The sequence below is a fragment of the Pseudonaja textilis genome, chromosome 2 (genome assembly GCF_049901715.1).
Source record: "Pseudonaja textilis isolate UNSWEBS1 chromosome 2, rPseTex1.2, whole genome shotgun sequence".
NCBI lineage: Eukaryota > Metazoa > Chordata > Lepidosauria > Squamata > Elapidae > Pseudonaja > Pseudonaja textilis.
In genome coordinates this window covers 18,069,403-18,095,074 of record NC_141991.1, presented here as the reverse complement: position 1 = coordinate 18,095,074, position 25,672 = coordinate 18,069,403, and the positions used below count along the sequence as shown (strand labels likewise).

Genomic DNA, 25,672 nt, shown 5'->3' with positions numbered 1-25,672 from the left:
CCCCTCCCCCTTCTTCTCCTTTCCCATGCTTTCATTCTCAACAACAGCTGAACAGGGTGGGTGTCCTCATTTTGCCCAGCTGGATTTTAACCCCCTGCTCCAACCCAGAAATCTCTCCAGCTCGGACCAAGGGGGATGGCTGGGAGGGGAGTGAAAGAGGCATAAGGTGCCTGAAGGCGCAAGGAATTCCAGCTATGTATGCGGAATGCCAAGCAGCTGAGCGGCAGTGCCAATCCAGCCAATGAGCTTGTTGGAGAAAGCTGCAAAATTCAATGGATGCCCCACAGATTTGAGCCTCTGCCAAAACCAATTAACCATCCGATTAAATAATCCACAGAGCAAAACCCCTAAGATTGCCCGAATAACATGAACTGAGGTAATAAAGCTCAACTCTTTGAATTATTTTTTTTCAGAAAGGGGTTTATGGGTGTGCTTGTTTGCTTATTTGTTTGTTTTTAGTCTCTTGAAGTCAGTTTTTTGACTCCTGATGACCACCTGGACAAGTTCCTGCAAAATATCAAAAGTATCTTGCTTCTTCTTATTCTTAAGACAGAGAGAGAGAGAGAGAGAGAGAGAGAGAGAGGAGATTGATCCAAGGTCACCCAACTGGCTTTGTGTCCAAGACGGGACTAGAATTCACGATCTCCCAGTTGCTGGCCTGGTCATTAAGGAATTATTTGTTAAGGAATGCAAATTCTCAGGCCTCTTTAAGAGTTGTTGGTTTTTTTTTTAACCACAGATGAATTGAAAATTCAAGTCCATTTGAAAGCACTTTTCTGGTGCCTTGTTTAACACCTACAGTTGATGGGTTAGTAATTAAGGGTTGATAATTCAATAACCTACCCAGTTACTCAGTTTGTCATGGATGCTAAGAATTCTTCCTTACGGAATATTTTGGGTGCACCCATGTATACACATTCCTCCTCACCGGATGTGATTTATATTCATATCCATCCCACATTTCTCTTTCAGGGCAAATAATATTGAGAAAGAGAGAGATAGAGACAGGCAAGGCAGAAAGAAAGAAAGGAAGGAAGGAAGAGAAAAAGAAGAAAAAGAGAAAGAGAAAAAGAAAGCACTTTAAAAGATATTAAACCTTAAATCCTTTAAATCCAAAATGTGGTTATTTCATTAACCTGAGGTACCCCACGGGAGCCAGCAAGGTTTCGATGTTAGATTACTTTGTATTTGCTTGCAATCTTTGCTTTTTAATGTTCTTATTTTTAATCTCGTTTCAGTGTATTAAGACCATTATACTGCTTTTAACTGTTATTGTGTTGGCTGTCCACCCGTAAACACTTTTAGTGAGATAGGTAGCTATATAAATTTGCAAAATACATAAAGAAGAGGAAATATTAGCTAAATCTGATTACACAAACCCCATTTATACTATTTCTCCATACTTTTTCATTTTTGTTTTGAGTATACTCATGTCCTGTTTCACATACTTTCTTTGGTGTTTTTTTTTTTCTAATGTTTTCTTTGTTTTAATTTTAAACTTCTCACTCACTTTCATTAACACCATCCAACTACTTCTCATTCTTCCTCTTAACTGTTCCTGCACATATTTGTTTTATGATTCATTCTCTGTATGACCAAACTACCTCACTGTAATCTACAATCATTCAGCAGCTATTCATTCTCGCTTAATTACATCCAATTCAGAGGTGGTATTCAGCAGGTTCTGACCAGTTCTGGAGAGCTGGTAGCGGAAATTAACTGTCTTTGTACCAGCAGTTGTATGCAGTTGTACGTCTTCCAATAGTGCCATACATTTCCCCATCTTTAGTAAATATTCTACAAAGACATTCAAATTCATCTGCTTGCTTTACTTGTTCATTATATGTGTATAACTTGCAATAGTCCATATTATTTTCCTGGGCAAATCCAACCATTTTTGATACTTTCGATTTTTAGATTTGGCGCCTTCTTGCTTTATACTATTTATCTAATATTCCCTGAAAATCATTTAGGTTTTTGAGCAGCAACACGGCATCACCCACATAAAAAAGTACAAGCCAACCCCCTTCTAAAATCACCCTTCTGAATCCCTTTATACATTTCTTCACAAGTGTTATGTCCTTGGAACTGACCAAAGTTCCCAACCAAGTCCGTCAATACTACGGGGGCGTTTACAGCTCCCATTGGCTGGCTCTTCGACAGCCTGGCTATAAGCCGGCTGCTAGGTCGAGCCAGCCGCTGTTACGCCGAGCATGTCTGCTTGTTAGTATGCAGGCGCGACAGCCCTTTATTCCATTGAACAAAGCCATTCCTTGTTAATGCTCTGGTCTAGCCTCTCATTTCCTGATCTATAATACTGGCGACGAGGATGGGATGGCTAACCAGAAGCATTCCATTGAGCTGAAGTCACGATAGGCAACTGAACCGCAGCCGCGAAGCAGAGAGCTCGGTCAGTTCGCTAGTTAGCTAAGTGAAAGTGAAGCGTCTGCCCAGCCGCCGCAAAGAAAGCTACAGAGAGAGAGAGTGAAGTCAGGCGCTGAAGCTACAGCCGCCCGCTCGAGTAAAAAGAGCGCGAAATTCAAACTGCTGTCGTCTGAATTCGAAACTCAAGTGAAGGCAGCGGTGTCCACAACCGCCAACGCGCCCAGAGGCGCGAATTTGAATCTCTGTCAGTGTATCCGCCAACGCTCTCCGGAGCGCGAGATTCAAAAGAGTGCTGAAGAATCACAGCGTTACAGCAAGAGCCTCTAGCGCTCACTAGTACAGAGCTGAAATCATTGAGCCAGGTGAATCGCTGCACCCACAGCCGCCTGCGATCACGTAAGCACTTATTGGGCCTCGTATACCCAGAGAGAGAGGCAGTCTACCATTGACTGAGGCGCCAATATGAACGCTACCCCAGCATTTCCGCCTTTTAAGCCGGATGAAGAGAAGTGGGACTCTTTATAGAAACTGCTTTAATCACTATATTGATGCCATCGGTCTGGCTGATGCAGCGGAGCACCGAATAAAGTCATACTTCCTCAGCTACTGCGGGGCCGCAGTCTTCGATGCCGCAACAGCCCTCCTTGCTCCACGAGAAATCAAGAGGGTTCCTTGGCCAGAGCTGCTGGAAATACTATCAAATCATTACTCCCTAAACCGTCGCAGATCGCGAGGCGTTTTGCCTTCCGGATGAGGAAGCAAGCAGATGGGGAATCCATAAATCAATACATGGCCGCCCTGAGGACAGCAGCTCTCCACTGCGAGTTCAAAATTACCTGGACGACATGTTACTCGATCAACTCGCTTGTGGAGTCAAAGACTTAAGACTACAGAGGCGTTTGCTGGCCAGAAAAGATCTCAACCTCTCCCAAGCGGTTGAAGAAGCCTTAGCCGCAGAATTAGCAACCCAGTCAGCCGCTGAAATCCAAGGGACCACCCCCAAGCCCAGTTCTGCCACTGTTCACTCCGAGGAAGCCATGAGTGAAGAAGACCCTACTGAGCACGCGGATGTTCATCGCTCAAACCCTTGAGGCAATCACAGGTAGGGGGCAAGTCGCGGAACAGCAACGCACCAAACCACATCCTGTTATGCCTGTCCCATGGGGGGCCCATGCCCGAACGTCTTGCAGGTTTAGAAACGCCACCTGCAACAACTGCAGCAAAAAGGCACATCGCCAGAGCCTGCCAGGCGGCACACGTGGCACCACAGAGGTCTTCGCCCTCTTATTCTCCTCCGGAGCCATCAAGGCAAGTAAAAAACTGTTATACTTGCTACCAAGCTAATCACACTTTTCTGACGCCTAATAAAATCACACTTTCTATTCATTTAGAAGGTAAACCTTGTCTCATGGAAGTCGATACCGGGTCAGCGCTCTCGATCATCTCGTGGAACACTCTTAAGAAAATCCGCCCAGCCTGTCTAAGAGCCAACTCCAGAAGAGCCACCTCACCTTGAGGGACTATCAAGGAAAGAATATTCCAGTACTTGGAAAAGGCAAGTTCCTCGTTAAATTCAAATCCTTTAAAGGCCATCTGCCTTTAGTGGTTGTTGATGGTGCCCTCCTAGCCTGTTGGGGTTGGATTGGTTCCCCTATCTCGGTCTTAGCTTAACGGAGTCCATGCTGTCTCAACTTCCGATATTGACTCCCTATTTGCAGACTACGCTGATGTGTTCACCAACGAATTAGGCTGTTACAATGGCACACCCATTTCCTTTTCAGTGGACCCCAAGCAGTTCCCGTCTGTTTAAAACCGCGTAGTACCATTTGCGCTACGCCTAAACTGACGCAGAACTGGACAAATTACTCAAACAGGGGTGATTGAACCCATGGATTTTGCTAAGTGGGAGACCCCAATTGTCACACCCCTTAAGAAGGATGGCAGTTTAAGAATTTGTTCTGATTATAAGACCACAATTAATCGCTACCTACAGGTTAGCGCTTACCCAGTCCCGGTAATCCAGCACTTACTCCACACATTTGAGCCTGGCACCATTTTCGCCAAATTGGATATGTCACAGGCTTATCAGCAGTTTCCTGTTGACAGTCAAACGGCCGATTTACAAACTATTGTCACTCACAGAGGGGCATTTAGGTGCCGACGTCTCCAATTTGGCGTTAGTGTTGCCCCAGGCATTTTTCAGTCATTAATGGAACGAATACTCCAAGGCCTCCCTGGCGTGGTTCCTTACTTTGACGACATATTGGTCTCAGCCAGGGACAGACCCCAACTTTTCCAAAGAGTTAGAGCGGTTTTAGACAAGTTCAGACAGCATGGCCTCAAGCTAAAAAGAGAGAAGTGTGCCATCGCCACTAAACAGGTGGACTTTCTTGAGTATAGAATAGACGCCTGGCATCCACCCGGTGGAATCTAAAGTTAAAGCAATTCACAGGCACCCACGCCTTCCACAAAGTCTGAATTACAGGCTTTCCTAGGCTTATTAAATTTCTACGCTCGTTCCTACCCCACAAAGCGTCAGTAGCCGAACCGTTACACAGACTTCTAGACAAAAATGCACCATGGCATTGGGGACCCAAAGAGGATTATGCCTTTAAAGCAGTCAAATCACTGCTCACCTCAGACGCTGTCCTTATCCAATTCGACCAGCGCCTTCCTTTAGTCTTAGCAGCAGACGCATCCCCTTCGGGATTGGGGCTGTCTTAAGCCACAGACTCCCCAACGGCTCCGAGGCACCAATCGCTTTCCAGAACCTTTTCACCAACCAAGCGTAATTACAGCCAAATTGATAAAGAGGCCCTAGCCGCAGTTGCTGCAGTAAAAAAATTCCACGAATTTCTTTTTGGTCACAAATTCAACTCATCACAGACCACAAGCCGCTTCTGGGGGCTACTGTCAGGGGACAAACAAACACCCCAAGTCTTGTCACCCAGGATGACAAGGTGGACCTTGTTCCTGGCGGCCTACTCGTACAAACTCATTCACCGCCCCGGAAAAAACCTAAGCCATGCCAACGCCCTCAGCCGCTGCCCGCTGCCAACCCCTGTGGAGGACCCAGCTCCAGTCCATGCCATCTTCGATGTCAGCGAGCTCAACCTACCTGTCACCTCAGGCGACATCGCCTTTCACTCCAAAAAAGACAAAACAATCGCCCAGGTTCTGGACTGGGTACGGAGGGGTGGCCGGTCACTAATTTCACAACTGAATTCACACCATTTAAAACCCGCCAGCAAGAGCTTTCTAGTTTACAGGGCTGCCTGTTGTGGGGAACCAGAGTCGTCATTCCAAACTCCCTGCGCACACCTGTCCTGAAGGCGCTGCACGAGGTCACCCAGGCATCGTCCGGATGAAGGCGCGGCTCGGAGTTACGTCTGGTGGCCTGGCATGGACGACGAGATCGCCAAATGGGTAAGCTCTTGCCGACCCTGTCAGGAATCCAGGCCAGCACCGCCAATCACCACCCCAACCAAGTGGGAGAGTGCCAATGCACCGTGGTCACAGCTGCACATTGACTTGGCCGGGCCAATGCACGGCAAGACCTTCTTGGTGGTCATGGACTCGTATTCCAAGTGGATCGACGTGGCCCTACTACCCACGACCACCACCCGGCAGTTGCCCAAGCCCTGACCCGTTTATTTGTAACACACGGGCTGCCTGACACTCTAGTCTCGGACAATGGCCCCCAATTTACGTCTACAGAATTCAGCCGCTATGTCACCAACCTGGGCATCCGGCACATCTTAACAGCCCTTTCATCCTGCCAGCAACGGGTTGGCAGAGAGAGCCGTTAGGTCAACAAAGGAGGCGTTGGCCAGATTCAATCAAGAGGACTGGCACTCTAGGCTCTCCTGTTTTCTCTGAGCCAACACACGACCCCTGTATGGTTACAAACAAGTCTCCTGCCGAGCTCCTAATGGGCAGACGCCTGAGAACTGTGCTAGACAGGCTGCATCCCCATTATTGCCCTGACACCCTATCGGGTCTGATGGCAGGGTCAGAGATTTTGTGTTGCAGGACCCAGTGTTTGTCAGGAACTACGCCGGCGATCCGCTATGGGTACCCGGAAGAGTCGTGGCCATCACCGGTCCGAGATCGTACCAAGTTCAACTGGAGGATGGGCGAGTTTGGCGGAGACATCTGGATCAGATAAGGAAGCGCCAGAGTGGTCATGCCAACGCTGAACCATGGACTCCGGTAGATCTCCAGTCACCACACCAGAATCCGATCGAGGACCATCTGAGGGGCCTGTCACCACCGACCGAGCGAGGGGAACGGACGGTAGACTGGGACCGTCCACCAGAGACATCTGCTTTGCCGCCAGCGATGCCACCGGGTTGTTGGACAATGACTGTACTATAAACCAACCCGGTGGCAGAGACTATTCACGGACGCCTGAGCAGGTCCCAGAGCAACCCCGCTCTCCAGCACCCACCAATCCTGATTCTCTGAACTCTGTGCCACTCAGTGACTCACCAGAACTGCGCCGGTCCAGGCGCCCGCACAGACCGCCTGCATATTTAAAAGACTATTCATGTTCGCATCTGGGGGGAAGGGGTGTTATGTCCTTGGAACTGACCAAAGTTCCCAACCAAGTCCGTCAATACTACGGGGGCGTTTACAGCTCCCATTGGCTGGCTCTTCCTTCGACAGCCGGCTATAAAAGCCGGCTGCTAGATCGAGCCAGCCGCTGTTCGCCGAGCATGTCTGCTTGTTAGTATGCAGAAGCGACAGCCCTTTATTCCATTGAATAAAGCCATTCCTTGTTAATGCTCTGGTCTAGCCTCTCATTTCCTGATCTATAATAACAAGTACATTAAACAACTCGCATCCTTGTCTTAATCCCTGATCGGTGTTAAACCACTTGCTAAGTATATCCTGCTCTTAACACATTCAGCCACCAATCCTAAATTTTACATCCATTCAAAATACGATTACACCTATTCACTTTGTCATGTTTTCTCTAAACTCACAAATGTACAATATATGTTCCTTCTCAACTCACACATTTTTCAATGACCCTGGTGAAGAGCAAATCTCAGGTTTACATAAAGGCACGTTCTAAATTTTGGTTGTTATCTTTGTGAAATGGCTTTCCAGGCACCCTTAAAAACCACCCCATGGTTTTTGCATTCCAGTGGTGGGATTCAATTTTTTTTACTACCAGTTCTGTGGGTGTGGCTCGGGGGCGTGGCAGGGGAAGGATACTGTAAAATCTCCAGTCAGAGGTGGTATTTGACAGTTCTCTGAACTACTCAAAATTTCCACTACCGGTTCTCCAGAACTGGTCAGAACCTGCTGAATACCACCTCTGTTGCATTCCCTCTTCAACAATAAAGCAATAATAAAAAAAGTACATTGTTCATTTTAATCTCACTGTCCCAATGTGGAGGATTCATGATCTTATATAAATCATCCAGAATCATCATTAAATCATCATCAAAAATAGTCCTTCCAGCACCTCAATTTCATGCCTAATAATTTTATCACTTTTCTTTTGAATTTCATTCCCTAGCTTGCAAACAATTTAATTAATCTCTTCTTCACAAATTTCCCCATTTATCTAAAATTGATCTGCCTTTTCTTGTTCCTTTTAACCTTAAATATTTCTTGCTCTCTGACTACATTCTTTGAAACTCTGTTTTTCTCTCTATACACCTTATATACAGGTACTCCTTGACATAACCACAATCGAGCTCAAAATTTCCATCGCTATGCAAGACAGGTATTGAGTTTTGCCCCAATATAGACTGAATGAATGTATAGAATATGAATAGAATTATTCTGTATGTTTAAATAATATTGCAATCGGTATTAGAATTTAATATTGAAACATTGAATAATGAAATAATAAAGGATAACATTTTAATAGAAATATATGTGAAGAGTTAAATAAGGGAAATATGAATTAAAGTATTAAAGCAGCTGAGAGATGAAAGACAAAGGAAATGTCTTTTAATATAATGGCGACATGAATAAAAGTTAGAATAGAGACAGAAATAAGAGAAAAGGGGAATAACAGTATACACATTTTTATATCTCAAGATAAATGCAATAACAAGAGGGAGGTTTAGAAATTGAATGACGGTAGTATCAGGCAGGTTAAAACAGTAATGAAATAATGAAAGATTAGAACTTACTATAAATATGTATTATTATTAGAAATATATAAGTTGGATAAATGTAATACTCATGAGTAATAATGTTATTTTTATTTGTACCATAATGTATGGCACCCAGGTATCACACTGTTCACGCACTGATATGTATATGTAATATAAAATAAAAAAATTGACCAAAAAAAGTGAGTTTTGCCCCATCTTACGACCTTTCTTGCCACAGTTGTTAAGTAGTTACTGAAGTTGTTAAGTGAGTAACATGGTTCTAAAGTGAATCTGACTTCCCCATTGATTTTGCTTGTCAGAAGGTGGCAAAAGGTGTTTGTGTGATCCCAGGACACTGCAACCATCATAAATACGAGCCAAGAGTATGAATTTTGATCATGGGACCCTGGAGATGCTGCAATGGTCATAAATGTAAAATATGGTCATTTTTTTCACTGCCATTGTAACTTTGAACAGTCACTAAGTGAAAAGTTGTAAGTCAATGAGTACCTGCACCTATCTCTTCCTCTCATTTCTGTCAATGTAGTTTTTATATTCATGATTTTTTTTTTTTTTGCTCTTCATCATTCCACCAAGCATCCTTTTTCATCCTTCCTATGAAAGTAACTGAAGGGATGCAGTGGCTCAGTGGCTAAAACGCTGAGCTTGTCGATCAGAAAGGTCGGCAGTTCGAATCCCTAAGCACCGTGTGAGCTCCCATTACCTGCCAACCTAGCAGTTTGAAAGCATGTAAAAATGCAAGTAGAAAAATAGGGACCACTTTGGTGGGAAGGTAACAATATTCCGTACGCCTTTGGCTTTTAGTCACGCCGGCCACATTGACCATGGAGACATCTTCGGACAGCCCTGGCTCTTCAGTTGTGTAATGGAGATGAGCCCTGCCCCCTAGAGCCAGAAATGACTAGCATGGACCTTTTTTTGAAAGTAGTGTGCCCTACAATTCTACAACCCGCTGTAGCCATTCTTTCCACACGTTTCCACACTATTTCCACATTATCTTTCTTACATCTGTTTTCCATTCATTCTTTTGGGAGATTAATTTCTAATCCTTTCTCATGCAATCATTCTACTTTCATCCATATTCCTTTCACTTCTATCCTTTTCTTTTGGGGCCATTTCTATCTAGGAACTATGCTCAATGCTATCAAATAACGGCCTGTTCCACATTCAGAATTTCTTATCATATCCTCTGTGAATTATCTCAACTGTTCTTCATAAACAACCAAATCCATTGTTTTTTAATATATCCCTTTTTTCTTGGGTACACATGTCAATTTATTATTAGGTCACATATTCAAAACAGATGTTTTTCTGAGCACCAGAGCGCATCTCACCAAGTGGTTCCCATGTTCATTCATTCATCAATCTCTGAGTAGCCCGATTCCTTTTTCTATACTCTTTGATTTCATTCTCAGTCATCCATTCTTGTCATCCACATATTGTTCCCTGGATACTTTCTGCTAAAATTCTACATGTTTTTCCCAAACAAACAGTGTATCTCTCATTGCCATCATTTTGATGGAGTGCACCATGGAACTTTCATCAACTTACGAATCTCTACTCTCATACAACCCATAGGACCCATACCAATTCAGACATATGTTTTAGCACCTTCATATTTCATAGTTTTTATTCTTTTTCTGAATTGTTTATTTTTTTAATCTTACGGCTTCTATATTTAAACTGTGTTCACTGTCTTCAGTCACTGGAGGGGGCCAGCTCTTATAAATATATATTTGGCTGCCCCATTTATACGGCAGTATGAGGCATCAGCCAAATATGCTAATACAATTCTTGGTTGTAAAAATAAGGCATAGAATCAAAATCACGTGAGTTACCACTTTATCATGAGAGTTACCACTTTATAAAACCTTAGTAAAACCACATCTGGGATACTGCATCCGCTTTTAGTCACCGCATCACAGAAAAGATGTTGAGACTTTGGAAAAAGTGCAGAGAAGAGCAACTAGGATGATTAAAGGCCTGGAGTCTAAAACATACGAAAAATGATTGCAGGACCTACGTATGGCTAGTTTAGAGAAAAGAAGGACTAGGGAATGACATGACAGCAGTATTCCAGTATTTGAGAGGCTGCCACAAAGAAGACGGGGTCAACTTATTTTCCAAAGCACCAGAAGGCAGGACAAGAAACAATGGATGGAAACTAATCAAGGAGAGAAGCAACCAAAAACTAAGGAGAAATTTCCTAACGGCGAGAACAAATAACCAGCTTGTCTCCAGCAATTGTGAGTACTTCATCACTGGAGGTTTTTAAGAAGAGATTGGACAGCCACCTGTCTGAAACTATATAGGGTCTCCTGCTTGAGCAGGAGGTTGGACTAGAAGACCTCCAAGGTCCCTTCCAGATCTATTCTAATTGAATGATTGATTAACTCAATAAATATTATCAACTCCTCTTCACAAGATCATGCCACCGTTTTCTTAGTTTATTTCTACGACACAGGCATGAAGCATTGACTGAAATGAAAGGACTGACGTTTTGATAGATGTACCTGCTCATTTTCATGTAGTCTCCTTGCTGCCTTTTCTCTTTCTTTCTTTCTTTCTTTCTTTCTTTCTTTCTTTCTTTCTTTCTTTCTTTCTTTCTTTCTTTCTTTTATCTCATGTCTCCTTCCACTGCTCCTCACTGATTTTCAGGTAAAGGTGTTCTCACCTTGGCCAAAAGAAGTGCCTTACATTCCAAGATAGTTTTAGATACAGAGCAGTCGAAACTCTCTTCTGATGTAGTGAGTTCTAGTTGGATCCCAACAGGAAGAACAATAAAAATGTCTGCACAAGTATGAAATACAGGTAGTCCTTGACTTACAATTCATTTAGTGTCCATTCAAAGTTACAATGGCACTGAAAGAAGTGACCTATGACCATTTTTCAAACTTACGACCACTGCAGCATCTCCATAATCAGGTGATCAAAATTCAGACGCTTGGCAACCGGTTCATACTTATGACACTGGCAGTGTCCTGGGGGTCATGTGATCACCTTTTGCGACCTTCTGACAAGCAAAGTCAATGGGGAAGCCAGATTTGCTTAACAACCACATAACTAATGTAACAACTACAGTGATTCACTTAACAACTGCAGCAAGAAAGGTCATAAAATGGGGCAGAGTTCACTTAATAACTGCCTTGCTCAGCCACAGAAATCAGGGGGTCCATTGTGGTTGTAAGTTGAAGATTATCTGTAGTTCTTCTCATTTTGCTTCCAAAGAGTACATTTTTTCCATATCTCCCATATGAACAGACCTTGCTTGTTCAAAAAGCGCTGATCAAAGCAAAGCATCTAATAAAAAGCAGTTCCCTTCACATCCATCTAACCCTTCATTTCACAATCACAGCTTTTGCCAAGTTGTTATGACGAACTTGGCTCGGCTCCAGGTACAAAATTTCCTACTTAACATAATTTGCTAGTTTCTTTTATAGATTTTTGTCCTTCACAATTCCATAAATACATTCCCCAAATATAGATCATGTCAGATTTTGTGGTGATTTACTTGGGCTTCAGATCTGAATTCATTTAGAGGGGAAGGTTATTCTTTTCTATTTTCATTAGATCTCATGTCAACATTTACTGCAAAGGGTTTTGTTTTTTTTTTTACTGCAAAGCTGATGAAGATCTAAATTTCATGGTCCACAGACAAATTTGTCCTTGGCAATCTTGATTCAAAATCAGTGTTTCTCAACTTTGGCAACTTTAAAGTTGTGTGGATTTCAATTCCCACAATTCCCCAACCAGAATAAGTGGCAGGGGAATTCTGAGAGTTGAAATCCAGACAGCTTAAAAGTTGTCAGAAATACTTCTGTAAATAAGGCATGTTCTTCATCATGTCATATATACCTTCCCTTCTTCCCGGCTAAATTTTTAATGAAAGAATATATTTGGTACATTAAATCAAGCACGTCTACATCCTGCTTGAAGCACTTACAGAAAAGATTAGTGTAGTAAGTCCCTATGACATAATACCAATTATGGGAAATTATGGGAATATTGTTTCTGATCCTTGCAATATTATATAGACACAGAAAGAATTATCCTGCATGATTTTTTTTCCAATACAGCGCTTCCCAAACCTGGGTAAATTAACCTAAATTGGGGGGGGAGAAGTATTTCTTTTGAGTAACGACCCAGAAACCTATCGCAATAGGTTTTTAATTGACTTAAAAGATTGCCCACATGACGTAAAATATGTTTGAAAATCTCCTAAAGTATTTCCACTGAGATGAAAATTGATGAAATTACAATGGTAATTTGTTGAAATGAAAGATTCATATTGTTTTTGTAATGTAGTGATCTTTAGAGTTATGACCATTCATTCAGAAACTGTTTGAAATTATGAAGGTGCTAAAGGAAGGGACTTAGGGCCACTTCTCGAAGTTCAATAAGACTTACAACTGTAATGACTTCCAACCAGGAATCCTGCCCCAAGTCAAGGATTAAGGGCAAAGCCATTACAATCCAGTAGAAATGGTTTTTTGCAATGGTCTATGAAAGACATAAACACAAGTCCACGCTAAGTGCAAGAATTCAGACTGACTGATCCATAAAAGATGAACACCTGTAGCCTGTCCTTCATCTTTCACCTGTCAGCTTCATTAGATAAACCTGTGTTCAGATGTTCTATATAAAAGGCAGAATATTTCTCTTCTATCTATTGAGATCTCTGCCTGTAATGAAAATTCTGCCTAAAATTTACCCCATGCAGGAAGTCCAATTCAAGAACTCCAATTTCTTGGAGAGCAGACAAGTCGATAGCATGCACAATTCTGTATGCTCCTTCTACACTTTTTTTCTCTAAAACGAAAAGTCTAAATGTTGTCGCCATCCCACTCTATTTTTCTCTACTTTTTCATTTACCTTGTTGTTTTTTTTAAGTTGCAACAACTAGACCTGTATACAGTATTTCATTTGCAGGTGTATCGCAAAAATGTACAAAGGCTTTATGAGATTAGATAGTTTTATTTTCTAACTATCTCTGATATGGATGTTTTTGCAACAGCCAGGCTCTGGGTCATCTCCATTGTATGCTTCGCTCCAGGAGTAGGATTCAAATTTTTTAACAACGGGTTCTGTGGGTGTGGCTGGGTGGGTGTGGCTAAATGGGCATGGCTATTTGAATGGGTGGACGTGGCCTCTTTTTTTATTTTGCAACACCCCACCCCCCACCCCATGCTCAATTTTGGGCCTCCTGGGCCTCAGGGAAGCCTCCTGGTGGGGTGTTTTTGCTCCCAGAAAGCTTCCCTGAGGTCCAAGGTTAGATCCTAACCCTAACACACACATACCGCGTGCCCCTTTTTGCTTCCTGGGCCTCAGGGAAGCCTTCTAGGAGAAACAGTAAGACAGCAAGGGGGATCCTGGAACAGCTGATCATTGGAATAGCCGATCGTCGGGAGGAAGAAAAAAAAGAAATACCTTAAGGAGTAAATGGGTGGGGGAGAATGCAGTCAGTGATGCGATGTTGCGCATGCGCGATAAGGACTAACTGGGAGGGGAGGAGGGGGCGGAGGGGGGCGGGGCCGGCCAGGGGCATGATTTGCCAGTTCTCCGAACTGCGCAGAATCGTAACAACCAGTTTTAGAGAACCAATCCAAACCGGTAGAATCCCACCCCTGCTCAACTCTCAGTTAAAAGAGTTAAAGGACAAAAGACAAAAATATTGAATGTAAGAGATTTGGAGGGATGAAGAAAGATGTTCTTTAAAAAAACACGTTGCAAATTAATGTTCCCAATCTCTTACTTAAATCTTTAACCAAAGTATCAAAAGAATACTGCTGATATCAAGAAAAAATAATAATGTTTAATAATAGCTGTAACGTGGAGTATGAATTCAGCTCATAACAAAGTTATAGTCTATCTCTAAGGAATCAGACTTTTTTTTTTCCATTTGGCAGACTGTATAATGCGTTTCAGCGGGCTCCAACCTAATACTGCTGCCACTTAAAAAGAAAAAAACCTGAAAAGTCACAAAGTGGCATGATATTTCACAATAGGCCATAAAAAAGCCTAAGCCAATCAGCAGCAAGATAGCCATATATATATCACCAATTTAATTATACCCCCTCTTTCTGTCCAGTTCTTTCATCAGCAATTCATTTAGTTTGATAAACTGGAAGGAACATAGTCGCACAAGCAGATCTTGCAATCTAAAGCAGAAGCAATCCATTTCCTAATTCCTCTACTACTATAATGTAAGGTGTCTGAATCAATGACGCTAGAGGTGTTTTTCTGAAGCACAACAGCAATATGAGAGACTGGTTCCATCGTATTGGAATAACTGGTGTTCTTTTTTGGACGGGGAGGAGGGGAATTAAGACAGCAAAAACGGAGCATTATGTGACTTTTCTATACATTCTTCCATGCATCATTCATCCCACAGCAATGCCTCCCTAATTTTAGGATGACCTTTGCTTCCTTCTACCGATGGTGGCCTCAGCGTTTTTAGAAACTCCAATTCTGGATTGCTCTGAACCATGCAGGATAATACTGTCTAGCATCAGGCAAAAAAAAAACAACAACAGGGAATTCAAGCATCTAAAAAGGTTAAATTGTGGCGACTGGACCATAGTTTATTAAATTGAAATGTTTTGTTACTCATCCAAGCAACTTCTTCAGTCAAAATGAAAAAATTAGCTTAGGCTAATCATTAGTCAGAGAGTTGTTGGAATATACCAACCGCAGGGGTTTCTCCCCAAAATGTAAATGAAGACTCAATCATCCAGGCCAAAAGCATTTTAAAAAGGTTAAGTGATGGCAACTTGGACCAAAATTTATTAAACGGAGACGTTTCATTAATCATCCACGTAACTTCTTCAGTCAAAATGAAAATTGTACCTTAGGCAGAGAATTCACATACCCAGAGAATTCAAGACTTGAGTTTTGCTATGGCTCACTCAAAAAAAATTCCAGAAAAGAAGAGCCCTAAAAAAAATTCCCCACCTGTTTTTCTTCACTCCCGGTGGTTTTTCTTCATCCAAAAAAATCTCCCCATCAAGCATTCCAAACAAAGATTTAAAGCATCTGCCTCATTTTGGACACATTAATTTTCTCAATCTGAAAAACAGAGAGCCCAGAATGCTGGAGGGTTAAAGAAATGCCGACATTTATGAACTGCAGCAGAAATGTCCAAAGTACTTTGCATATTCCAGGCTAGACATAATGGCGGGAGCCATATTTGTTTGTTCACATGTCTGCTATAATTTATCTATAAATCGTGGAGGGAGACGGATGTAATTTTAGTCTCAAGAGGATCGCACAGGGGGCAAGAAATCCGACCCATCCCCCACCCTCAAATTCTCCACAAACAGCAGTGCCTCAGCATGAGAAGGAAGATACTGGGAGAGAAGAAAAATTATCTAGGGATGATAAATCAATGGAGGGGAAGGAGAAGAACTATAGGTAGCCTTCAATGGACGTCCGGTTGCTTAGTGACCATTCAGTGTTACAACATAACCCACAAAAGGTACTTGAAACCTAGACTTGAAGTTCAGACAACCAGCCCTTCCCTCCCCCAGTCATGTGATTGCATTCTGGGCACTGAGCAACCAGCTCGCATTTACGGCCATTTGCAGCATCCCTCAATCACGTGGCTGTGATTTATGACAACTGTTTCCAAAACCCGGCATTTATGAGACACTGGTGAAGCAGGCCCAGCAGCGGCTACATTTTGTGTGGCGCATGAGAAAAGTATGTCTTCTTCCCTCTGTCTTTACCACTTTTCTATAGAGGGATGATCAAGAGCCTCCTGTCCTATTGCATTACAGTCTGGTGTGGAAGCTGCTTCGGAGAGGAAGGCGGTACAGAGAGTGGTGAGGACGGCAGAAAAGATTATAAGTAGTTCACTCCCTTCTATCCAGGACATGGAACATAAGCGATGCTTGAGTAGGGTCCGCAGCAGGGCTGGGATGCTCCCGGTTCTGCCCGGTTCTACAGAACCGGTAGCTCGGAAGAGCAGCAGACACCGAACCACTTCTGGGTTTGCTGCTGTTTGGCCCACCCGCCCACCTGGGCTCTTACCTGTCCTTTATTTCCTGTTTTTTCAACCTCTTTGCGCGGCACAGCTGAGGTTGAAAAAGCAGGAAAAAAGAGGCTTTTCAAACTATGTGCATCTGCGCACAGTGCTTTTCAGCTGTCCAGGCGGCACAGCTGATGTTTTTTTACACACGTGAGCAAAACGTAGTCACCAAACCGGTAGTAACACCAGTTGAATCCCACCCCTGGTCCGCAGGATTGTCTGGGACACCACATTTCCTGTTTATGATCTGTTTATCTTGTTACCTTTTAGAGTAGAGTAGAGTAGAGTAGAGTAGAGTAGAGTAGAGTAGAGTAGAGTAGAGTAGAGTAGAGTAGAGTAGAGTAGAGTAGAGTTAAAATAACACAGTTAACACAGTTGGAAGGGACCTTGGAGGTCTTCTAGTCCAACCCCCTGCTTAGGCAGGAAACCCTACACCACTTCAGACAAATGGTTAACCAATCTCTTCTTAAAAACTTCCAGTGTTTTGGGGAGGGGGCTTCATGGTATCCGAAGCAGAACTTCCAGATTCAGTCACAGTTTTGTTCCATATAGCATCAACCTTTTGAACCCTCAAGTTTCCTCTTTTCACTATGTATTCAAATGGACAGTGATTAATATATTTGTGTGTGTGTGTGTGTGTGTGTGTAGCATGTGTATGTGTGTTATGTATGGGTATGGGCACATACATACTTTCTTTTGACAGCAGGCAACATAATTTCATTTTTAAAGTGGGCCAGTGTGCTCACAGTAAAAAATGACAATAAAGGTTATCTTTTCTTATCTAGCTTCCAGTTTCAGGCAAAAACTCCCCATTGAGGATAATGGATTCACTTAACAACTGCCACATTTGCTTAACAATCATGGTGATTTGCTTAACGACCAACATACAAAAAATATTGCAAAATCAGATCAGTCATGCGATGACCTGCTTAATGACCGGCAGGACTTGCAGCCATAAATCCAGGCTGAATTATAGTCTTATATCAAAGATGGATGGAAGCCATTTCAATTCTCTTCACTTGCTGGTATCCTTTGAAAGACTACACATCTGAACTGCTATGTGGACTTCAACTCCCAGAATTCTCAGCAAGGATATCCATGGAGCTGAGAGGCATAAACGGGTCCTAATGGTGGCTATAGCTATGAAATCAAAGCCTCGTTTTATGCACATCTCTTTAATTCCACAGTGATAACTATCATTTTAACTTTGTTTTTTAATTATTTTCCCCACTCCTCTGTGGAGATGCCCTGATTCTCAGCAATAACTCTGCTGGCTCAGGATTTCTGGGAGTCCATACATCTGGGGAGGAATCAGGTTCCAGGGAATACTGGTGGAGACCCTTCCCTTCACTGCTTTAATACAAATGGGACAGATCTCCAGTAAATGGCATCTGTTGTCTTGCCTAGCCACCTTCTAATGAGTCTCTCTCAGACATTTACCACCTGAGCTCAGTCCCCAGTTTCCAAAGACTGTTGACACAAAATGGACTTCTATTAACTACAAGTAGGGTAATCCTACTAAAGCTATTTAGTTTTAATTACATTTAAATGTCATTAGAATCCAATCAAAAGCCATTTTTGCCCTGACGTCTCCCATTAGTTCTTGGAGAGTGACTCCCCCTTGGTATTCAAGGCATTCAAAGGCCAATTTCTACACTGCCCACCCCCAAAAAATTGGTATCTTGCACTGCCAGATCCTGGAGCTTGTAGCTGAGAATCTACAATCTGCCTGAGGCAGGGGTGGGCATCTATGGTAACTTTACAACCTGTGGAAATCAGAATGCAACAAATACTTGTTTGCTCTTTACCTCAGATGAGAATCTGCTGTCACTAAATGAATGGTTATAAGTCAAAGACTACCTGTAATGGTTAACTAGAATGGCCCTGGGGAGATTCAGGTTTTAGCTCCCATTTAGCCACAGAAGCTCCCTGGGGGACTTTGGGCCACTCTCTCGTCACACCTAATCTTGTGAGGGTGTTGTGAGATAAAATGGAAGGAAGGAGTACAGCACCATGAGCTGGGATATAATTCAAATAAATATTCCAGACCACAATATCAGTCAGAGTGTGTGAGGGGTTTGGGAAATCCCTGGACTTGGAATTTTACAGTTTAATCATGTGCTTGACTCAGTGCCAATCCATCCACCCAGGCACACACACACATCCACATCAGAGGTGGTATTCAGCAGGTTCTGACCAGTTCTGGAGAACTGGTAGCAGAAATTTTGAATAGTTCGGAGAACCAGCAAATCCCACCTCTGACTGGCCCCGCCCCCATCTACTCTCTGCTTCCTGAGTCCCAGCTCATTGGCTGGTCTTCTTTTGTTGCCCTGCACAGGAGAACGGAGCTGGAAAGCAGGTTAGTGGGGTGGGGAGGGAATGGGGATTTTGCAATAACCTTCCCCTGCCACGCCTACCAAGCCACACCACGCCCACCAAGCCACGCCCACAAAACTGGTAGTAAAAAAAATTGAATCCCACCACTGATCCACACCCTCGCTCTTTTCTGCCCCATGAAATCCATAAGGCAACTAACAACCCTTAGCAAATCAAATCAGCCTTTAAACGTTGTAAATGTTGACTTAAAAATCCCAGTATTAAAATCACTAGACAACTAAAATCCAGCCAAAAATATTGCCATTTGCAATGCAAGACAATTGGAAGAGTGAGAAAATAAATTGTCCTGTACAGAATTTCTTATAAAATTATAAATGTTTAATACAACTACCCAGTATAAACTACTGTAACATACAAACATAAATAGAAGGAAAACCACAACTAAATGAAAAATATGCTTTGTTCTAGGGATGGAAGAAAAGTACCAACTCTGATATTTGGCCAAAGCATTGCAGACAGGGTCGTGATTTAGCCAGATACCTGAAGAAGATGCCATATTTTCATCATCATCATGATTATCATTCCTTAACATCTAAAACCAGAGATAAACAATCTCAGAATGCGGAAATCACATTTTCCAGCCATTTTTGAAAGAGCAACACACTATGCAACATGCCTTTGGTGTCAGACACATGGTTTACATAAGAGTGGCCTCTGCTTAATCATACCCTATTGAACAAGATACCAATGGTTGGGATCAAATGTCCCTCTGAGTCATAACCCACAGAGAATTCAAGCCAACAATTATTTATACAGCAGTTTGTGCACTGCCCATTTCAGAGATTCTGGCTGGGGGAATTCTGGGAGTTGAAGCGCATGCACCTTAAAGTTGCTGATTTTAAGAAACACTGCAGATGGTTTTATATTATAATAATCTGTTGGCATATCTTTCAACATATAATTCAACAATCTCCTACCATAAATAATCAAAACCCCAATTTTGCACCCACTCATACGCTAAAGATCTGGATCTCAATAGTACACCCATATCTTGCTGTTTGTGAATCCACCCACCTCTTGCAGACACAACAAATCACACAGGTTCCAGCCACATGATGTACAAACACAGAACAAATAAATCACATTTGTCTTTAAAGCTCTGTCTCCGAATTCCTTTCTCCTCCTCCACATGTTCAGGCCTGTCTTTGCAAAAACTGAAGGCAAGAAATATGCTTTGTAAAAGCATTAAACGTGAGACTTGTTGGGTTGCCAATTTTATAGGTGATACCAGTTCTTACATGGCGGAGAGTCACATTAACCAAATACAGGTCATCCTCTACTTACAACCATAATTGAGGCCAAAATTTCTGTTGCTAAGCAAGAGAGTTGTTAAGTGAGTTTTGCCCCGTTTTGTGACTGTCTTGCCACAGCTGTTAAGGGAATCACTGCAGTTGTTAAGTTAGTAGCATGGTTGTTATGTGAATTTGGTTTCCCCATTGACTTTGCTTGCCAGAAGTCTGCAAAAGGTGATCACATGACCCCAGGACACTGCAATAAATACATGCCAGTTGCCAACTATCTGAATTTTGATCATGTGACCATGGGGATTCTGCAATGGTCTTAAGTGTGAACAAACTCTCTCCCTATATTGGACAGGAATGGTATTTGGTTGAATTAAAATTTGAATCTAATTAAAACCCAACTTATCTATTTTTGTAATTTTCCTTTTCAGACACTTTTCAAATTGTAATTTGGTGGCATCTTCTTCAAGACCTTGAGGCCTAAACTTATGGCTCCCACGGAGCACAGTTGTAGGCCTCCAGAATACAGCGTCTTTGACAACAGGATGCTGGTTTGATCTTGGTTCATGTTGACATTATGTCAGAAAGGAGAACTTTAGCTCAGCTCCTGACAGATTTCCACTGAAGCAGCCTCTGATTCTGCCAGATGACCTGAACTGGGCAAAGGGCCTGTTCCATCAAGCAATACTTTTATTAATAGAGTGGATGAGTGAACAATTTCATTGGACATTATAACCATGCAATGGTGAGGATAGAAAAGACAGGAATTCAGTTCCTTAGTCTATTTAGGGCTTGGAAGACAACCAAGCAAGAGTGTCTGCAGCGGTTGGTCAAAAAGACAAGATGGCATCCAAAAAAAAATTTTTTTTTGATATTATTTTTATAAAACCTTATTAAGATAGATTTGGTATGATCTTATGATTCGTTGCAAAATAAATTAAGTAAATTATAGTTATCTCGTTAAAGTATGAATTAATAAAATTATAGTTAAAGGATTTCACAGTAATGATACTAGATTATACAATTGTTGATTGATAATATGAGCTATTATGTAATATAACTATATTAGCGTTTAGGAAACGGATGCACACAAAAAAAGTGGTAAACCAACTGATACACTGTTTGTAAATTTATGAAGAAGGATGATGTTTTTATGTTTTATGTTGTATGTTTTTTGTTTGTTGTTAAAATAAAAAACTTTTTAAAAAAAGACAAGATGGCATCTTTGACAGTGCCAAAACATGTAAACACAACATTTCTCATAGGCTAAGCAATAAACATCCATATGAAACTGGGGTTTTCTGCCTCAATAACAACCTGTCTATATTAGCGGGCCAGATTCAATGGCCTTGGATGTTGATAAAGAGAAAATGGATCATTTCTGTATTTTGCTATTCTGGAATCATCCAAGTCAGAAATTCTGAAATGCTGTTACAGTGTCTTAGAACTCTGCTCATGCTCTGAAAGTCAACTGGATTAAAAGTAACTCACTACACTGTTAATTTGTTAATTTTTTTAATTTAAAAGCTCATGCACAAAGAATGAAGCCTTCCTTTTCTCTCTTCCTTCCCCTGCCTATTTTACTGTATAGGATTTTTGGTTTTAAAAAGGACGTCCTACTAAACTTTTTGCCATGGGCTACACTGTCAAGCAGTTAAGCCACTACTTGTGTTCTTAATGTATTTTATAAAGTTCTATTATTGGATTTGCAAAGCCTCCCATGCTTAAACTTTGGGAAAGAAAAGCCAAATGGGCTTACTTTTCCATATTTCCAGACCTAGAGTCTTCCAAAGATTGCAAATGGCGTTCACATGACCCCAGAACACTACATGCCAATTGCCAAGCACTCAAATTTTGATCACATGGCTGAGGGGATGCTGCAACAAATTGTAAGAGCGAGAACCAGTTAGAAGTCACATTTATCAGTGATGTTGTTAACTTTGAACGTTCGCTAAACAAATTGCTGTAAGTTAAGGACTATCTGTACCTCAAAAGGTCAGGTTGGAAGAGCAATATTATCTGATATTAGTTCTTCTATAAATACTTCTCAATCTTGGCATGTTTTAAGATATGTGAACTTCAACTAATGGCTTGCTGGGGAATTCTGGGAGTTGAAGTCCACATATCTTAAGTTGCTAAAGTTGAGAATTACTATAGGTTCAGAGGTGTAAATGCCATTGTGCCTACAATTTGCCCATCTCTGACCAATTTCAAATCCCCTCAAAAGATAGCTCTTGGCCCCTCTTCTCCCCAAATAATACAGGTAATCCTGAGGTTTTTTTAACCACAATTGAGCCCAAAATTTCCGTCGTTAAGTGAGACATTTGTTCAGTGGGTTTTGTTCCATTTTACCACATTTCTGGCCTAAGTTGTTAAGTGAAACACTGCAATTGGTAATGTTATTAAACCTGCTGTTAAGCGAATATAGCTTCGCCCATTGATTTGGCTGGTCAGAAGGTCGCAAAAGGGGATCATATGACTTTGAGACACCGCAACTGTCATAAGTAGGAGTCAGTGGCCAAGCGTCTGAATTTTGATCACATGGATGCTGCAAAGGTCATAACTGTGAAAAATGGTCACAAATCACTTTTTTCACTGCCTTTGTAAGTTTGAATGGTCGCTAAATGAACTGTTGCAATTCAAGGACTCCTGTACTACAAATAACAGTATTCATTTCAATCCCAGGACTGGATAGTGGATGGCCCACTTAGCAGGGGTCTCCAACCTTGGCAGCTTTTCCGGCTAAGGAATTCTGGGACTGAGGTCCACAAGTCTTAAAGTTGCCAAGATTGGAGACCCCTGCACTAAAGGATATCAAGGGTCATTTGCTACAACAAACCGTCTAGTTAGATCCCATCATATATAAAGATGGGGCCAGCAAAGTATCAGGAAGCAAGCTAACCTTATTGATAACCCTTTGCTTCAATTCTGAGACACCATCATAATTTTTAATCCTTCATCAAGAACAGCCATCTTCTGCTTTGGCACTTGCAGGCCTTCAGTTAGAAGAAAGCAACCACAAAGAATCACTTTGCTTCTTTTTTAGCCATGCTAATTTGCAAAGCATGTGGTTTACAGTTGGGACTGTGATCATGAGCACACATTCATTATATATGTTCCAATGCTAATTAATAATTATGTGTAACAGAAGGATCGCAGTCACTGCGATATTTCCAAAATAAATTGAACGACCACCCTGAAAGGCAGACTAGCCCAGCTTCCCCTATATGAAAAGCATTAATTTTTAAACTGATGTGCAAGCTCGCTTTTTTTTAAAGGACCTGTGAATTGTTAAACAGAAATACAGAAACCTGACAGCAGAAAAGGCCCTAGTGATCCACGGAGTTTGCTCTCTTGAGTTTTTTGGTCGTTTTTGTTTTCCGTATTTATTTACAGTGTTCATTTATTTATTCATTCACCATTTTTAATTATTATTTTAATTTGATTTTTTTAAATTATTTTTGTCAGATGGTCGATGTGTTTATCTGAAGCAGGTTTAAACTCAGTTATTAAGGACCCAAGGTAGGTTTCTAATATAAACTTTCTTGTTCCTGTACAAATTACCATATTCTTTGTGTATATACACACACACACACACACACACACACACACACACACACACACACGAAGGAAGGACAAAAGTTGCGAATCTACCCACCTATTGAAAAACGGATGGCTTCACTAATGGGGGAAAAAATAAGAATTGAAAGAAAACTTGGAAATGGTAACCTTTTGGTCCCTCCCATCTGTCCAATCCCTTAGATTAGATTAGATTAGATTAGATTAGATTAGATTAGATTAGATTAAATTAGATTAGATTAGATTAGAGGGTGTAGAAACCAAATCCCTATGGAATTCTCAATCCAGGTGCAGAAAGTCACACCTCCCTCAAACAGCATCTGTCTCCCAAAATGCAGGAAAGCAGGGAAAGCGGGAAGTTCTGCCTGTTGTGAGCTAAGGTTGACTTCAGATACAGTAAAAGTCCCTGTGCAAATGGGCGAGCAACTTCACCTCACGTGGGTTTTATGTGTAAATACACATTCCAGTATTTCTCTGCAGCCCTTCTATTTTTTTTTCTAAAGAAATTAAACAAGAAAAACAGCCTTTGGCGAAACGAAGCACAGGACATGAATCTGCCCCAGATACACCTTAAAACCATTTTGTGTAGGCGGTTACATTTCCAGCAGGTATAATTTTGAGTACTTTTATGTGACAAAGCAAGTAATGGCACCCAACTCAGGTCTATTGTACGGAACTGTGGTTTCCTTGACCACTCAAGGCCACACAAAATAAATCTCTGTCAAGCCATCAATCTGGGTTCCCCCTGCATGGCAAGCCAACAACATCAAATCCAACCCATGATGATTTAGCACAAGTGTGTGCCGACCATCCAAAAAAGCTGCCTATTCCTGCTCATGTTTGCTTTAGTTCCGAACCCAAAGAGGATTTTTTTCCAAGAGGCAACTGGACTTTCCAGTTCTTCTTTGAAGACGTTTCGCTTCTCCTCCAAGAAGCGTCTTCAACTCTGAAGAAGGACACCTTCCACAGCAAAACGTCTTCAAAGAAAAACCAGAAAGTCTAGTTGCCTGAACTTTTTTTCCAGTTGGGAAAAAAAATCCCCTTTGGGGACAATCACGACCTGGATGACTGAGAACCTATTATTCCATAGACCCTTAGTTCTGAACGTTGAGAGGAAGGCCCTCTGTCCATGGCCAGGAACACTGTCTCCTTCAAGAACTCCTGACGCGTTCTGGATTAAAAACGCGAGGCGACGCGAAAAGTCTGTCCCCAAGTCGCGCCCAGCCCTCATTTCTTCCCGCTCGGAGTCCGCTTCCACCCCAGTCCCCGCAGCTAAGTCCACAGCAGGTGACTCCGCGTTTCAAACCAAGGCGGCGCCGGGAAGCGAGCGAGCCCTGCCCGCGTCCCACTCAACGGTCCGAGCTCGCCCCAAGCCCCGCGATGAACTTACCTTTTCCTCGGCTCTTCTCTCCAGCAGCAGCGGGGCGTCAAATCCAACCAGGTCCCGAACGGCTGGGAAAAGCCAGGAATCCCTTCCGCCGAGACCACCTCCGGCTCTTGGTCCCGGCCCGCCCGCGGGTATCCAGCCGAGGAGCGGCGGTGGGGAGTTACACGGGTGTGTGTGTGTGAGAGAGAGAGAGAGAGAGAGAGGAGACGTGGGAACCGGCCCTGCCGAGAGCGCCGCGTCCCGCTGCCCCGCGGCACGTGACTGGCGAGGGAGGGAGCGCCGCTCCGGAGTTGGCAGAGCCAGTTGCTCGCGGCTGATCTCATCCGGGATTTGCATAAACCCCCTTTTCGCGGCGCTGGCGAGGCGGGGACTCGCTCACCAGTGGCCGGGTGGCGGCGAATGCGGAGCCGGGGATGCCTCCCCGCCTCTCTTCCCTCCGTTCCTGTCCTTTCTTTCTTTCTTTCCTTCCTTCTTTCCCTTCCTGCCTTTCTCTCTCTCTCTCTCTCCCTTCCTGCCT

General features: G+C 42.5%; 1 protein-coding gene across 3 annotated transcripts in view; it reads right to left on the bottom strand.

Moving 5' to 3' along the window:
• Nucleotides 1-25,471, bottom strand: part of DDR1 (discoidin domain receptor tyrosine kinase 1) — a 76,924-nt gene extending 51,453 nt beyond the window's left edge. Inside the window, exons 1-2 of one of the 3 annotated variants that reach the window (XM_087923384.1) lie at nucleotides 25,159-25,270; nucleotides 23,092-23,185 (exon numbers count right to left, since the gene is read on the bottom strand). The gene's annotated coding sequence lies outside the window, so the exon portion shown is untranslated. Of the gene's footprint in view, nucleotides 1-23,091; nucleotides 23,186-25,158 lie in introns of all 3 variants that reach the window. The other 2 variants (XM_026720433.2, XM_026720432.2) reach the window with 2 other exon arrangements.
• Between the last annotated feature and the right edge of the window lie 201 nt (nucleotides 25,472-25,672).